The sequence below is a fragment of the Maniola jurtina genome, chromosome 5 (assembly GCF_905333055.1).
Source record: "Maniola jurtina chromosome 5, ilManJurt1.1, whole genome shotgun sequence".
Classification (NCBI taxonomy): Eukaryota; Metazoa; Arthropoda; class Insecta; order Lepidoptera; family Nymphalidae; genus Maniola; species Maniola jurtina.
In genome coordinates this window covers 3488992-3506109 of record NC_060033.1, presented here as the reverse complement: position 1 = coordinate 3506109, position 17118 = coordinate 3488992, and positions in this window count along the sequence as shown.

The following is a 17118-nucleotide window of genomic DNA, read 5'->3' as shown; positions in this document are numbered from 1 at the left end:
GTTTACGTATATGTAGACTTTGAAAGGATTAACTGAAATTAAAATTGCCGTCGTAGAACAATCTGTAGTAAGCCTTATTGCTTACCGTGAGTTTGCACAGACGAAACATTGCCATAAAAATATGTTGTTAAAGTTACGAGGCAAGTTACGGTAATATTAATTACGGAATTAGACATGGTTGAAGAAACGAATAAAATATCATGGAATACCTACGGACAAACGGAAAGTCTGATCCACACTCTTGTTGTTTAGTATCTACTATTCTGAATTGTTATATTAATCACTAATATCTACACATTCAATAGTCATTGTGACGTCATGAACAAGGAAAATAAATTACGAAAGCTATTGAAAGAGTTCCCAACTGCGATTAATTTAACAATGGTCAGCTTTTGATGACTAAGTAGTTGATAACAATCATCTCACCGTAAATACATGATGCAGTTTACGATAGAACTGCACTTTTGAAAAATGTAACTATGCAGGAGCTAGTGCACCAGTGTTTGCGCAAGAACAAATTGTGCACTCTCTATTCCCTGACTTTCATAGTCTGATGGGGCGACAATGTTTTTTTTTCCAACATTGCTTCCTGACCATACCTACGAATAATGCTATCATCAACGCAATAGGCATTTCCTATTCTGAGTTGTGGACTTGATTCAAATTACGTCAATAAAATAGATGAAGGCAATTATCCACTATCTAATCAATGAACTTAGGTACCTATTTTTATCTGTAACAAAGCCGATAGATATACTCGTAAGTACAAAAGAAGGATCATCTACTGTTGTGAGTTGTGACGTAAGCAGGTATAATCTAAAGCAATATGCAAATAATTTGTCTGTTTGGCAATACCTCGCACTTAGTTCACTAGAAATCTGCGTGGCGGTATTTTCAAGCTTTAACACATAACTTTTATGAACTCTATCTGGAATTACGACCTCACAGAGATGCTGCCTATTCAATATAAAAGCCTCAATAGCTCAACGGTTATAGGAGCGGACTGAAATCCGAAAAGGTCGTCAGTTCAAACGGGTGGGCCGTTGCACTATCGTCGTACCCACTCCTAGCACAAGCTTTACGCTTAGTTGGAGGGGTCAGGGGAATGTTAGTCATGATTTACGTGGCTAATATTTTTTTTAAAAAAATGTCTGTAATCACTGACCTCAACATATTACACTGGACTAGCTATTACAAACCTGTTTTTCAGCAACTTGATGATTATTGCCATTTTAGCGCTGATAACAGCTGGTGAGCGTCATGTGAGCGTACTCAGAACTAAATGTTAGTGACGAGTCATCTGTCAACATAGGGTCAACACGAAGATCATTTGACACAAAATGACAATTTTCATTAACGGTACGTTCAGCGGCGCGCTTTGAATCGGCACAAAAAATTACTGTAATTTTATATGACACACCCACAGAAATCCAATGACACACCTTATCCAGCGTATTTGTATATAATATCTATGCCTATGATTACAAATCGCGCATTTCAATTTGGATAATTTTAAACAATTCATGTAGGTAGAACTATAAATAACAATTAGTTCAGTATTTATTATACCACACGGCTAATAAGTAAAAAGATAATGGATATGGGATAATAAAATATGATAAACTATTATTTCAAAAATGCCGGCTACATGACTCAAGCAGATTCAAGTGAAAATAATAATATCATTATACCTAAGCTTAAAAAATAGGTATAATTCATTTTTACACTGTGGTGAAAACCTAAACACTCTGCGTAAATAAACGATATTTATTAAAGAAAATACTCGTAAATTATTTACTACCTCAGCCACCCAGCTTTACTCGCGCTTTATTCTTGAAGAACCTTACGGCGCCGGTCTTTTTTTCTCTTTGTAGAGAAATCAAGTAATGTGGGGTTTCTGCCCACTAAAAATTTTGAGTTTGAGTTTTGAGTTTGGCTCAACATGGATCAGAAGTCGGTACCTACCAGTCTACGATGTATACCTACCTATAGAGAACCCACCTATGTCTGCAACATGTCAACATGTAAGCACGTATATAGATATGTCAGTCAGTCAATTTCTCCTTTTACATACAACTAGCTGATGCCCGCGACTTTGTTCACGTGGATTAAGGTTTTTTAAAATCCTGTGGGACCTCTTTGATGTTCCGAGATAAATAGCTTATGTCACTCTCTCACAAAACTCATATAAAAATTCACATCCATCCGTTGCTCCGCTGTGATTGACGGATTAACTGATTCCCGAGACTGGATCTGTATGGCATGGTAAATGATCTGTTTGGTATTGTACCTATATAATATGACAGTCAGCCATAGGACCATCAAATCAATAAAAGAGTAGGTATACTGTTTTATTGATTTGATTAAAGATGTAGAGAAGATAAACCTCTTGTTCAGTATCATGGGATTCCGCAAAGAGAAGCCTGCTTCTATTTAACATTTTGTGGTTAATCATAGTGTCAAAAGTGTCAAAAGTATGTATCCGCCTTAATAAATTAAGTGTGAATACTTATTAAGCGGCGCTCTTGTTTGATAATAAGTTCTGGCCACTCCGTTCCGGTTAGTGTATTCAGTTCGGAACTAATTTAAACTTTAAGAATTAAATTCATGTCAGGCTTAGACTTGGTTTAACTTTAGCGTGCTTAGTTTAACTTTAAGCCGATAATTTAATGTTTACGCATTTATTAAGCCCGTTTAAGACTGGGTTTATCATTTCGTTAATCTTTTCTTTGTTTCAGTGTCGCAAAAAGTCTTAGCCTTATGCCTATTTAACCATTTATGATAATTTGAGTAGCGCAGAATATGTATAGCTACGCTGTTCAAATCAACCGATTCCCGATTCCGTGGTTCAAACAGCGATCTGATGACTAGCTGACCCGCCACCAAAAATCCTGAAAGGGCGAAAAACATAATTTTTATTTTTTACCGAACCCGAGCACCAATCATGGAATCAACTTGAAAAATGACTTGAAAAACTTCCATTCCTTGCGTCAACTCTTAAGGTCGAATTTCCAAAAATCCTTCCTTAGTAGAGTAGCAAGTAGATAGTAGATAGGTATAGTACCTAACTAGACTACATTCTGTGATACTTGAAAACGGTTGTTTAACAAAATATCAACGTAGAATTCAACGACGAAATCACAGGTTTATAGAATAACACCGCTAAAATTTTATTGATGCCATTGTACTAACGAATCTGTGCGTTTCCGCATTTGAATAGAGCCTGATTTTTTACGCAACGTCGCTCTACATTTATTCGAGAGTGTTCCTAAATGTTTGCTCATCAAATATTTTGTGCAACAAAACCAATATGCATTTGCAATGTAGGCACTTCGAATGTTTGGCTTAAATATTTGGCTGCGTGTTGCTGTTTTTTTAAATAAAGCTATAAATATACCTAGCTATAGATAGCTAAATATCTAATATACAATTCGTGCTTGCTTTGACCAGAGAAGAAACCACAGACGAGGTCTCCCACCATAAAATCACCGGATTATAATATGAGCAATAAGCTGAAATCATCGAATACATCGATGGCTGAAATGAGCCTAGCCTAGCCATGGTATGAGATGACAAAAACATACTACACCTAACATAAAGATATTATAGGTCCATGACACCTAATAAGTTTACGTAGCGAACAAAACTTTACATTCTGTAGGTATAGTGAAATATGGTCCCTAAACAAGGCTACACCTTTTAAAACCTGTAATTTAACAGTTTACCCACAAATAGACAGCAATTAGCTAAGTTGGTAAGTATCTTAGGTACTGTGTTACATAATATAGCTATTTCAGTAGACAAATACATATCATGATGTCAAAATATTTATTGTTGTTTACTCCCAGAGGAATACAAAATACAAGAGTGTTATGAGACCCAAGGAGACGTCAATATTAATAACAATAAGACTCCGCATCAGGATTTGATTAACCGCATTTCGCCTACTTATGTACTGCCTACGATACTTTTTCAAGGATATAAAGTTAATGGAACCACGCAAGACACGCTAAAAAAAACAAGAATTAGTAATTAAAAAAACCATTGAATTGATTGCCATATTGAATTTTCAAAAAGGATTTTTGAAAATTCAATATTTTTTTCAATAATTCAATTAAATTTTTTCAAGGATTCTTACGTTACCCTATACATCAAAATCTGTTCAGCCATTTAGAGTTACGGTGGGACAAAGAGACTCATATACATACATGCATACATATCATTATGAACCAAAGCATTGGCCTTTTTTTTTGGGCAGTCGTGTAAAAATAGTCACATCTGATAATAATAAAGCTAAGTGCCACTTGAATTCAAATTCAAATTCAAAGTATTTTTATTAAATTAAACTTTTAAAAGTTTTTTTGAATCGTCAAAATAATCTACCACTGGTTCGGAATGCAAGATGAAGCGAACTACTCTCAGATTTTACAGAAATGAGGATCTCCTCATTGTTCTTCATTATGGATCTCCATAAAGGACCAGAGTAACCAACTTAGCTCAATGACATGAGAAACTGACGAGGCAAAGGGCGTGGCTCATAGTTCGAAGAACCGATAGACGCTGGAGTCCAGAAAAAGCAGTATTCGGATACCCCACTCTAAGGACGCTATATTGTGGGAAATTCCGTCGCTGATCTTCCACGGTGAAACTTTACTACATTTTGATTACATATTATAATTTACTGTTATCGGGCACACTACGCGGAAAATCAGTTGTTCCGGTGTCCTTTATTCAGCAGACCTTGTATTGATGTATCATCCTGGCTCATTGACGTGAAAGATTAGTAGGTACCTAGCTGTAGCTAGGTACCTACTAATCTTTCAGCTAAAGATTGTTTTATTTGTTTTATTATGTAGTGCAGAGAAGGTGCTCTATTTTACTCTGATTTTCGGATACTCAGACGAGGAGAAACAATAATACAATACTCTTTTACCAAACCGATACGTCACTTACATAGCATCCACGAAGTTGCTGAATTCGATATCTTTTGCTGATCGCTTTGAAAGTCCCTTTTATCCTTTTGTACATCTTTGTAACTGTAGGTCACATTACATATACCACGTTCCTATTTCTTGTCTCTTATGAGACGAATATTAAGCGCCGGCGGATATTTACAAGAAAATAAAAATGTTTTGATGTCATTTTTATTGTTATACGCTTTTGTACCAGCTCTATGTAAAAGTCTTATAGTCTACGTGTTGTGTTATCATAGGTTTTTATGATACTGTATATTGAAAATTTCACTCTAAATGTAATGAAAATAACGATAGAAGCACTTTGTCCCTGAAAAGAAATACATTTATTAGATGTTTTGGCAATTTCCTAAAGGGGTGTAAATAAATAATCATCTGAGAAAGAAAAATTGACTTTCGTTCAGAAAAATTTGATTCGATTTGGTGAATTCTTTATTATTCTTTATTATATGGTTTGTCTACAATATTAATGAAATTCGTTATAATAATATTTTGCTCATGTCTGTACCCACTCCAATTTATTTATTGAAAGATGTCCTAAAACAACAAAATCAAATTTTATTCAGTCACAAAATTATATTTCAACACAACTAATCAATATTTATCTACAATAACTTTTTCTCAGAGCATCAAATAAAAAACTAGCCAAGCGAGTCGAGACTCGCTTTTTTAGGGCTCCGTACATACCTAAATAATTATGTTTTGGTCACAGCTTACAAACTGCTTTATGAATCGTTGTTATCAGTAGGTATTTGTTGTTGTAGTATATGGTAACAACATACCAAAAATTTCATATTCCTAACTACTTAGTTTAGTTTTTGAGATAGATCCCATCACAAAAATTATCAAAAACGGGCGAATTTGACGGTCCCCATTTCTCAATTTTTTAAGGTAAGAAATAAGAATAAAAAATATATATTCATACTCTACTTACTCAATGAGTTATAGATAATGATACCTCACATGTTAGGATAAAATATTGACTCCTTTTTCATGTATGGGAGCCCACCTGAAAAATAATTTAATTGAATTTCTAATTCAATGTTGTACAACAAATCAAGAAATTTCATTTGTGTAACTCATTTCATCTACGAGCTACCGTGACACCCGAACAGGCAGACAGACAGACATCAAATTGACCTTAATAGGTCTCCGTTTTTCCCATTGGATATGGAACCCAAACAATAATATCCATAACAATACGATGTCAAGTAGAATAGCTGAGAGAGTTATTACTGTTTTTGTATGACGATTCTGCCGAAGCAGCGTCCACAGTGGAAATAAGGAAAATTCTTAACGATTCGAATGAGACACATTGATAAATTGCTGGAAGAGTACCGTTTTTAGCGACGAAGCTTTTTCTATTTAGAAATAATTAAGTATATTGGCAATTTTGTTTTATTTATCTACTTTTATTAACTAGTTACTGAGCTAAGCATCTCTCTCTCCAGATGATCCCTCATGACTAGGATCGTGATCCCACTACAGCAAGCGAATGATGTCCTCACATCGGGTAAGTACTGTATTTAGGCATTACTGTACCAAATGTCATCAAAATCGGTTAAACTGTTAGGCTGTGATAAGCTAGACAGACAGACACACTTTCGCATTTATAATATTAAGTATGGATTTCATGACACCGTGAAATATTCCTTTTGCTTGAGTATTAGCAAAGTGTGCAGGTGTGTTATTTGTGAAATAAACAATGTCAGCTGAAAGAGACAAAATGGTACCTAGAATCTAGGTCAAGCGGAAACTCAGAGGAAGTACTCTTATAACGTACAGTCGCTTCAGCTAATGCATTGCTTGCTCCTTTAGCGCCGATAGCGCACTTAGCGCTGCCGTTACGTGATACAATTAAACCCATTTTCGAATAACCTGCCATTGTGCCAGTTACCCATTATACAAAGCCATTTACCTGTTAGCTTACGTCAGTTCTCGGGATTTTAGTTTAGGTGCCGTGAGAGTGCCAAGTTCTGTGTTTCCAAGCCTGATGTTTTATAGGTTTTTTAGGGTTCCGTACCTCAAAAGGAAAAAGGAACCCTTATAGTATCACTTTGTTGTCAGTCCATCTGTCCGTCTATCGTGTCTGTCAAGAAACCCTATAGGGTACTTCCCGTTGACTAAGAATCATGAAAAGCAGGTAGGTAGGTCTTGCACAAGTACCTAAAGGAAAAAATCAAGTTGTTCACGAAAAATTTAAATCTGTTCTACATCAAAGTGTTTGGTTTAGGTTTTTTCAAAATCAGTTTAACGAATGGGCCGTAAAAAGCTTGATGGCAATTAGGGGTGGCTCTAAAATCAACGATGGCAATCATTCTTCGATTTCGAATTATCTGTTAAACTTTTTTTACTATTTAATCAAATAGTAGGTATTTGTGTTATGAAATAGCATCTCATAATAGTGTCGTTAGGTGAGTTAAGAGCTAGCAATGCATTAGCCGATGTGACATTGCTATTGTGCTCGAGTTTCCGGCTGACCCGGTTGCTCGCTCTATTTGTACGTTATTCTGTTTCCTTCAATTGATACTGTTTGTTAAACAGTTTCATTTGGCTTCCCTTTCATGTTATTTGTTGAAATCTTGTGACTGATTTTTTTATTACTCATTCAACCATCCAATCAATCAGCCTGTTTGCGTCCACAGCTGGACTTAGGCCTTCCCGAGAGCACACCACCACACGCGATCCTCCGCCTTCCTCATCCACCCACTTCCCGCTATCCTCTTAAGGTCGTCAGTCCAGCGGGGCCAAGGTTGTCCCACACTGCGCTTGCTGATACACGGTCTCCACACCAGAAAACGTCTGCCCCAGCGGCCATCAGTTTTGCGGCAGACGTGGCCTGCGCACTGCCACTTCAGATGACTAATTCGTTGAGCTATGTCGGTCATTCTGGTTCTCCTATGGATTTCCTCATTACGAATTTTGTCTCTCAGAGAGATCCCCAACATAACCCGCTCCATAGCACGCTGAACGACTTTGAACTTGTGGACAAGCCAAACTGTCAGTGTTCACGTTTCAGCGCCATACGTCATCACAGATATTCGTCAACCATTACTTAAACTAAATTAGTAGTACCTGTATTAGATCAAACGAAAATCGTATTCTATGAAGGTGCCAAAATCAAAATGACACTGGACATCACGTTTTCAACGAGTTGCAACTCGCAAAAATTTAGGGTTCCATATCCGAAGGGTACCAACGTGACCCTATTACCAGAATTAAATAGAGTGAGGGAACTCTCGGTTTGATCCTGAATCGACGATATGTCAAATAATATTGGCTATGGTGACGTGAAATCATAGAAAAATAGAGCTACCTGCGTCAAATGTAACATTTGACCACCATATGACGCCTGCCAGTGGCGTCGCGCGACTCCTCGAGCGACGTTTTGTTAGAAGTTCCCTAACTGTCGTGAACCGCTATTACTACGCCTCCGCTATCCGTCCGTCCATCTGTCTGTCAGCGGGCTGAACCGCACTTTTCGAGTCCAACTCGCACTTGACCGATGTACACCTATTGAGAATTGGAGACCGTACTTAATATTTGTATTGACTTAGGTATGTTAATTTAATTGCTCTTGTTTAAGTTTATATCTATACTATTATTATAAAGAGGAAACCTTTGTATTTTTGTATGTTTGTATTGAATAGGCTCAAAAACTACTGGACCGATTTCAAAATTTCTTTTACCATTACTTAGAGGGATTCTTCCGAATCCGTATAGGCTATATTTTATCCCGGAAAATAGATAGGATTTTTCGTGGTAGTGTCCAACCGTGCGAAGCCGGGGCGGGTCGCTAGTTAATTTATAAGTAAGTCGTTTACGCATTTTAAAGAATTCTCGTAGTCATAAACTGAAAAAAGCGTCCATACAAAAGAGTATCGCAAAGAACACTTTATTTATTAAACGCGAGGCATCGCATTAACTGTTTTCAGAGTCTCGAGCGGAAAAAAGGCAGATTGCATTTTAATAAAGTATGGAATTTACAGTGAAGACGTGCTTAATCAAATTATTTACACTTCTTTCAATGAATATAACGTTTTTAATGCGAAAAACTTTTATTTACAGTATATAAGTTGTTTAATAATCATTAAGGAAATCTCTTATTTTCTCAGTTGAAATGGTTGAAGCAGTCAACGTTATTTGCTTCAAAAGTTAAGTTGCTTTATATTCAAAAACAAACCGTTTTACGCCAACTTCGTCCACTAAGTATATCGAATTATAATTTATAGAACTTGGGAATAATATACTCTATGTCTACATGTGAAATTTTTTTTAGAAGCGTATCATTAGGTCCGCCTATTGCCTCTTTTATACAAACAAGCTAGTCTTTATAATATTAGTAGATATAAAATTGTATATAATTAGAGTCTCGATAGCTCAACGTTTGAGGAGCGGACTGAATACCGAAAGGTCGGCGGTTCAAACCCCACCCGTTGCACCATTGTCGTACCCACTCCTGGCACAAGCTTTATGCTTAATTGGAGGGGAAAGGGGAGTATTAGTCATGATTAGAATGGCTAATATCCTTTTTTTTAAATTGGGATTAATAATTTACACAGCTGTTACCTATAAGAATACCTATAGTATACCTATAACAATTAAAAACATCAGAATTGATATTTTTAATTGTCTATTTCTCGAAATTATAATATTATGTTTTCCTAAATATAATGCCAGAGTTTTATAATGTAAATTATAGTAAATTATAGTAGTCGCTAAGTTCCTCTTTCGATTAAAAAAAAGATTACGCAAATCGGTTCTGAAATCTCGGAGATTTCGGTGTACATAGGTAGAAAAACACAACTCCCTTTTTGAAAGTCGGTTAAAAAAGTAGCCTATATTACTCCCTGGTCAATCAAATGTCCCTGTCTGGGAAAATCCTGTTAAAATCGGTTCAGCCGTTCCAAAAATTAGCCCATTCAAACAGACATACAGACAGATAGACAAAAGTTTTAAAAACATGTGATTCAGTGCTGATACCGGTCAAATAACCATATGAGCTTAATATGAGGTAAGTAGTTTCGAAATTACAGACAGACACTTCAATTTTATTTATTAGTATCGATTTGAACTGGAACCGACGCGACGGCACTCATCCAGTTACCTACTTAGGTCAACGTTACTTACCTAGCGTATTGACTGATATATATTCACTCAGTATTACTTAGTACAATAGCTTAATCTTAATAGCTGTAATAAATTGTATGTAGTAATGTATGAGGAATAGCGCATTCGGTAGAAATTGAAATGTCTGTTATACGGAACCTGTTATTGATGATGGCCGTTTATCAGTGATTTGTGTTCCCGACCACAGCCACCACCCTTAAATTGAATAGGCGATGTGATACAAAGTGGTTCTCTTACACGGCATTATTGAGGGAAAGTGACCAAATAAGAATTAATATCAATACAACGCCAAAGAATAAACATTTTAGGGTTCGGTATCTTAAAAGGAAAAAGGAACCCTTATAGGATCACTTCATTGTCTATCTATCTGTATATAAACGTCTTTCTGTCTGTCTGTCAATTCGGGGGAATCAAAATCTAGTTTCCCGTTGACCTACAATCATGAAAGGCGAGTAGCAATTTCTTGTAGCCCAAATAAGTAAAGAAAAAAATCCAAATTCGTGAACTTACGGTTATATCACAAAAAATTTAAAGTTTGACTCCCGACCAAATCATTAGTTTACTAAATCACATAAAGATGGCGCAATCCGTCATTAACTTGCCTATTACTAACTTGTACTCTAGTATATCTACCCAATAATACAAAATATGTATGTAAAAATAATACAAATAATATGTAAAAGTATTCTATAAGAGTATGTTTTGCGAATATATTCGTGTTTGCTTCTCCAACGAAATGATTTGATTTGCCCCTACTGACGACGCCTTCCTGAGTCCTGAAGCGACACCTGAATCGCAAAATCAGCGCCTTGGATATACAAAATGTTGATCAGTGCAAAAGAATTCCACTTATTGTTATGTTGATGTTATGTTAGCTTGATTTTTAGGGTTCCATACTTTAAAAGGAAAAGCGGAACCCTTATAGGATCACTTTGTTGTCTGTCTGTCCGTCTGTCAAGAAAACCTTTGGGGTACTTCCCGTTGACCTAGAATCATAAAATTTGGCAGGAAGGTAGGTCTTATAGCACAAGTAAAGGAAAAATCCGAAAACCGTGAATTTGTGGTTACATCACAAAAATTTATATATTAAAATGTGTTTCAATTTTCAAAGTAAGATGGTGGATTACCAAGTGGGGCACCATATGAAAATGCTTTACATGTACATGTTAAAACAGATTTTTATTTATTTTTATGCATAATAGTTTTTTATTTATCGCACGATAAATTTCGGAAAAATTACCCGAGCACGGAACCCTCGGTGGGTGAGTCTGACTTCACTTGGTCGGTTTTTCGAAGCAGTGATAGCCTAGTAGTAGACTTTGGCTTCCTATTCCGGAAGATCCTGGGTTCAAACGCGGGCAGGGCATGCACTAAATTTTCAGAGTAATGTGTGTTTAAGCAATTAAATATCACCTGGTTTAAAAGTGAAGGAAAATATCGTGAGGAAATCTGCATACCGAAGGCCTCAGTCGCACGAGAGCTTTTTAACGTCCGTTAAAAAAGCGTTCAAATATAACAAATGCATTCCCAAGTATCTGTTCACACGTTAACGTTTTTTTAACGCGCTCTTTGTATTTTCAGCGCAACGCCGGGTTTTAACGCAACGCTTTTTTAACGCTCGTGCGAATTAGAGCTAAGAGTTCTCCAGAAACTTTACAAGTGTGTGAAACCTGCTGTAATCCGCACTTGGCCAGTGTGTTGGATTATGGTCTAAGCCACTCTAAGCCCTTCTCATTCTGAGAGGAGATACGTTCTCAGCAGTAGGCCAGCGACGGGTTGAGATGAACGAAATTAATTAATCAGTTTTATTCAATAAAGAACCAGTTCCTGTTTATTTTATTGAAAACATACACAAAACTTGTATAAACCAAATATTTGAGTATATCTGCCTACATACATCATTCATTACATGTACTAAAATGAGTTTTCTCAAACTAGGAAATTATTAGTGTGATTTAATCCCCCAAAAACTATAATTTTCCAGCAGCATACAGAATCTCTCAGACATTTTGAACCATACCCATTTCAAATCCTTACATCAAAGTAATAGTATCTGAGGATTATAGCCGTTAGGTATGCGCTGGGTACATTTCGCAAAGGCTACCGACTATGATCCATTGCAATTTGCAACCGCATGCAGCCTGATATTCCGACAGGCGTTATTGAAATCAAATTAGGTTCCTACCTGCAATCACATTACGATAGCATAATATGATATTATGTATAACTTAGCATATTATATTATCATACAAATATTTAATCATACGGAGGCTGGAGTATGACATATTATGCATTATCGATGATCATCATTGACGATCGATCGATGACGAATCGTTAAATATAGTAATTCGATTGTATTGAGCAGATCGCTATTTGATACCTACTAGGAACTGTCGATCGAGTGCGATGTGGTAAACTACCCTTAGAATCATCTTGACTGTAGAACCACAAAGAAAAAGATTTACCTAACAGGCTAACTCTTATCTCAATAATTCTTTTCGCGATCTACGCTTAATAATATCATAAAACTTTTTACAAACCCAAAGTAACTCTTTTGTACCTCCTGTTTAATTAAAAGAATTAAATTAATGAAACTTTCAAGTTTTAACTAAAGAAGTATAACGACTCAAAAATTTAAATAGAAAGCGAAACTGGGGACTAATTATTCTTATTCATGCAAATGTCCAAACTTTCCACGGATTTGTGTGGCGAGGTGAAATGACAGAATCACCTCGAATCACCACTGAAAGGAGCCATTTTGATTTCTTTGGAGTTTGGATAGATACCAATTATTTTGGTGTATCAGCATGTTTCTCGGTATTTATCGGTGTGACATTATCATCGACCTATCACCGACTCACTACTGAGCATGGGTATCCTCTCAAAATGAAAAGGTTTGGCCGTAGTCTATCAGACTTAACCTTTGAGTACAAAACTCTAAGGTATGCAGGTTTCCTCATGATGTGCGATTCCTCACATAACAACAAGATGTGCGTGCCCGATGTGGGTATCTGTCTGTGGCATCATATCTCCTAAACTAATGAACCGATTTTAATATAGTTTTTTTTTTGTTTGAAAGGTGGCTTGATCGAGAGTGTTCTGATCTATAATCCAAGAAAATCGGTTCAGACGTTTGAAAGTTATCAGCTCTTTTCTAGTTACTGTAACCTTCACTTAGCTCCGGGAATGGAATCATCCTACTAGCGAGATCACAATAAAAAAGAAATTAAGGAATTTTTACTTAAATGACCAGATCGAGGCAGCTAAATTTATTTACACCTAACTTATTTAAACGTCTTAATAATGAAATTATTGCTAGATATGCTAAATATTCCATCCTAGTCGTATTTATATACATATATCTGACTAGTGCATAATGTAAATAATTTTAGTTATATAATACATAGATACTTAATTAATTGGAACCATACTATTATTATTGTTGTCTATTATACTACTGTTTAAGTTATTAATAATATTATTCGTTAGGCCTAGCTGGGAAGGGACATCTTGTTCAGTTTTTTTTTTATTTTTTTTGCTTGTTTTTGCTTGTTATGTGTATGTGTATGTTTTTTTATCCTTTTCATTTTTCTTTACTACTGTACGGTTTTTTAGGTTCTTTTTCTTGGGTTGTACTGTATTCATTTTAATATTGATCAATAAGCAGGGAACGCAACGGGCGCGGGGCGTTTTAATTTTACTAATCAATAATTTTTTTGGAGCAAACTGAAAACCAGCGCTGAGCATTTCCATCAATGCTCGGCCATGCTGAGTTAGCGGCTTATTGCTAATTGTTAGTTTTTATTTTTATAGATTTAATGTAATTATAACAAATGTTTATGTTACTACTCACTAGCAATAAGAAAGCAATAAAGCCTATTTATTATTATTATTATTATTATCGGGGGTGTTATTTTTAATTTACACTTGTAAAGCTATATTATATTTGTGTGTACTGAAACCTAACTACGAATCTGTCCTAAGCTAATCCACAACATTTTATTTAAAACAACAATTTTATTTGCTAACGCAGTAGTTTCAAGTGAATTGGACGCTTAGGAATGTACATTTGACGCTGTGTGAGGAATACGGTATTGGGTTGAAATTGAAATGTCTGGTGCACCGTGGGGCGTTACCTATGATTGATGACAGCCGTTTATCAAGTAGGTATTTATGGAGACCAACCCGGTGGCCAAACAGCTAAGAGCATGTATAGCAAATGTAAGGTTATTTTTAAAAATTGATTTGAGTTGTCAAATATAATATAAAATTATTAATTTATCTAATGCAGGTAGATTGATAAAATCGATATTTGGCTCATTCGATGTCATACAATCTGTTGCTAGGAGGCCAACAAGATTGAACTTGCATAAATACGGGTGTTTCGAAGGTTTTAGTTCAGTCTCCTTCTGAGATTCGGAGCGATATCGCATATTTTCGGTATTTGGATTGTGAACTGAATAATTAGATGTTGTGATAGCAATCACGCTCTAATTAAATTATTTATTTTGGCATTAGTTTGTTTAGATTAAAACTCTCGGATAACCTTACACATTAAACTTGTGTTTTTTTGTGTTGGTTTTGGAGAGGACATTCCAATAATTCGATAAAAATATTTAAATAATACCTGTTTTTCTGAGTGACGCCAATACAAAGATACTCGACAGTTACCTACTTAGGTAGGTAATAGACTGCGACTTCCCTGACACAGTGGTTAGTGCTGTGGTCTTATAATTGTCTCTGGTCTAGTCTGGTGGGAGGCTACGGGCGTGGCTAGTTACCACCCTATCAGCAAAGCCGTACCTCCAAGCGATTTAGCGTACCGGTGCGATGCTTGCTTTACCCCTTCCAGGTTAGCTCGCTACCATCTTAGACTGCATCTTCACTTACCACCAGGTGTGATCGCAGTCAAGGGCTTACTTTTATAAGGATGAAAAACAAGATATACGATGGTGTTGGTAACATCCTGGCAAGCTGAGGTTAGAGGTAGAACGTAAATGTGTAGATGCACAAAAAAATTGCCTCTTAGCCTCATAGTGAGACCCGTGGGAGATAATAAAAAATGTGACAACCCTGCAAACAGCTGATCGCGGAAATGAGCTCAACGCTCAACTCAAACCCTTAAACGTAGAAAGCTATAATTTTGCTCAGAGTTTTCCTTTACAATGTAGAACCTAGACAAGGAATAAAACTGTTCTTTTCGAAACTCCAACGGGAGCGAAGCCACGGGCGGTCGCTGGTGTCATATAGTAAATTTCCAATATAAAAGAATATCCAGTGCACTTACCTATTCATTCTTGAAATAATTGTGTTTACCCATTGTAGAAAAGGGCTTTCCATCTCTATAGAATAGCCTGCACAGGCTTCAGACAGGTAAGGTGAAACTGTAAATAAACCTAACAAGCGCCAACCGCTGAATTCTAAAATTTATAGTATAGCTATGAAACAAAAATAAAACTCACCGGCCATTCCCATTTCAGGTTAGCGTACGAACTGACAGGCGCAAATAAAATAAAGCTTGTGTCACATGTCGCGCGGACATAACCGAATCGGGATGGAGCCGGATGGAACTAGATAAAACGGACAGTTCGGTTTATTGTAGCGTTTCTATTCAACTGTGAATAAAAAAGATCTCAACTCTTTCACAATTTTTCGCCTGACATAAACCCGATTTTATAAGGTGCGCCACTTACTGCATCCTTTTTTTGGGGTTCCGTACCTCGAAAGGAAAAACGGAACCCTTGTCTGTCTGTCTTTTCTGTCTGTCTGTCCATCTGCCCATCTGTCCGTCTGTCCGTCTGTCGGGTCTGTCAAGAAAACCTATAGGGTATTTACTTCCCGTTGACCTAGAATCATAAAGACAGACAGATAGACAGACCCGATTTTATAAGTTGCGCCGCCTACTGCATCTTTTTGTTAGGGTTCCGTACCTCAAAAATAAAAACGGACCCCTTATTTGTCTGTCTGTCTTTGCTGTCTGTCTGTCTCTCTGTCCGTCTGTCAATCTGTCCGTCTGTCCGTGTGTCGGGTCTGTCAAGAAAACCTATAGGGTACAATACTTCCTGTTGACTTAGAATCATAAAGACACAACATACAGACAGACAGACGGACGGACGGATAGGTAAGCCCATCCGTCTGAAGCCGGGGCGAGTCAGCTTGTTTTATAAATAACTTTAAAAAGTATATCTTCCTAGTTCCTCCACAGAATTCACGTTCGTGTAGCAAAATATACCGACTGAAAAAGGCTGAAGGAAAAATAAAGATTCCTTTTAGCCATTTATTCACAGAAAACCGATGGATGACGCATTCGGCCGTTTCACTAAACACCGACAATGTTAGGATAAAGCCACGTACCTATAGCGAGAATACTTTCCTATTTTCCGGAAAATGTTCGTTTATTGAGAACGTTTGCATGTTTAACCCCCGACCCAAAAAGAGGAGTGTTATAAGTTTGACGTGTGTATCTGTGTATCTGTCTGTGGCATCGTAGCTCCTAAACAAATGAACCGCTTTTAAATTTTTTTTATGTTTGAAAGGTGGCTTAATCGAGAGTGTTCTTAGCTATAATCCAAGAAAATTGGTTCAGCCGTTTGAAAGTTATCAGCTCTTTTCTAGTTATTACTGTAACCTTCACTTGACGGGGGTGTTATAAATTTTTAATTTGTACACTTGTCAAACAGATTTTTTAAGTGATATTACTCGTAATAGACTGTTTACAAGCGTAGTAGTTGGCAGTGGTACGTAGTAGCACACGCCGGATATTCGCTAGTTATTAATAAATAAAAAGTAATTAAAGGCACTTAACCGTGACGTGGACAAAAAGAGGCACTTTAGTATTACACAATTCAATCAAAGCGACGAAAGTTTTAAGAGGGATGGGGTGGGGTGACTTCAAAATTCAAATTAAAAGACGAAACGAGACGAGAATAATTATTCATGCAAAACGTTCGAAAACTTCCACAAATTTTATGTGACGAGGTAAAATACACGTAGGTACAAGAACATACATCGAAAT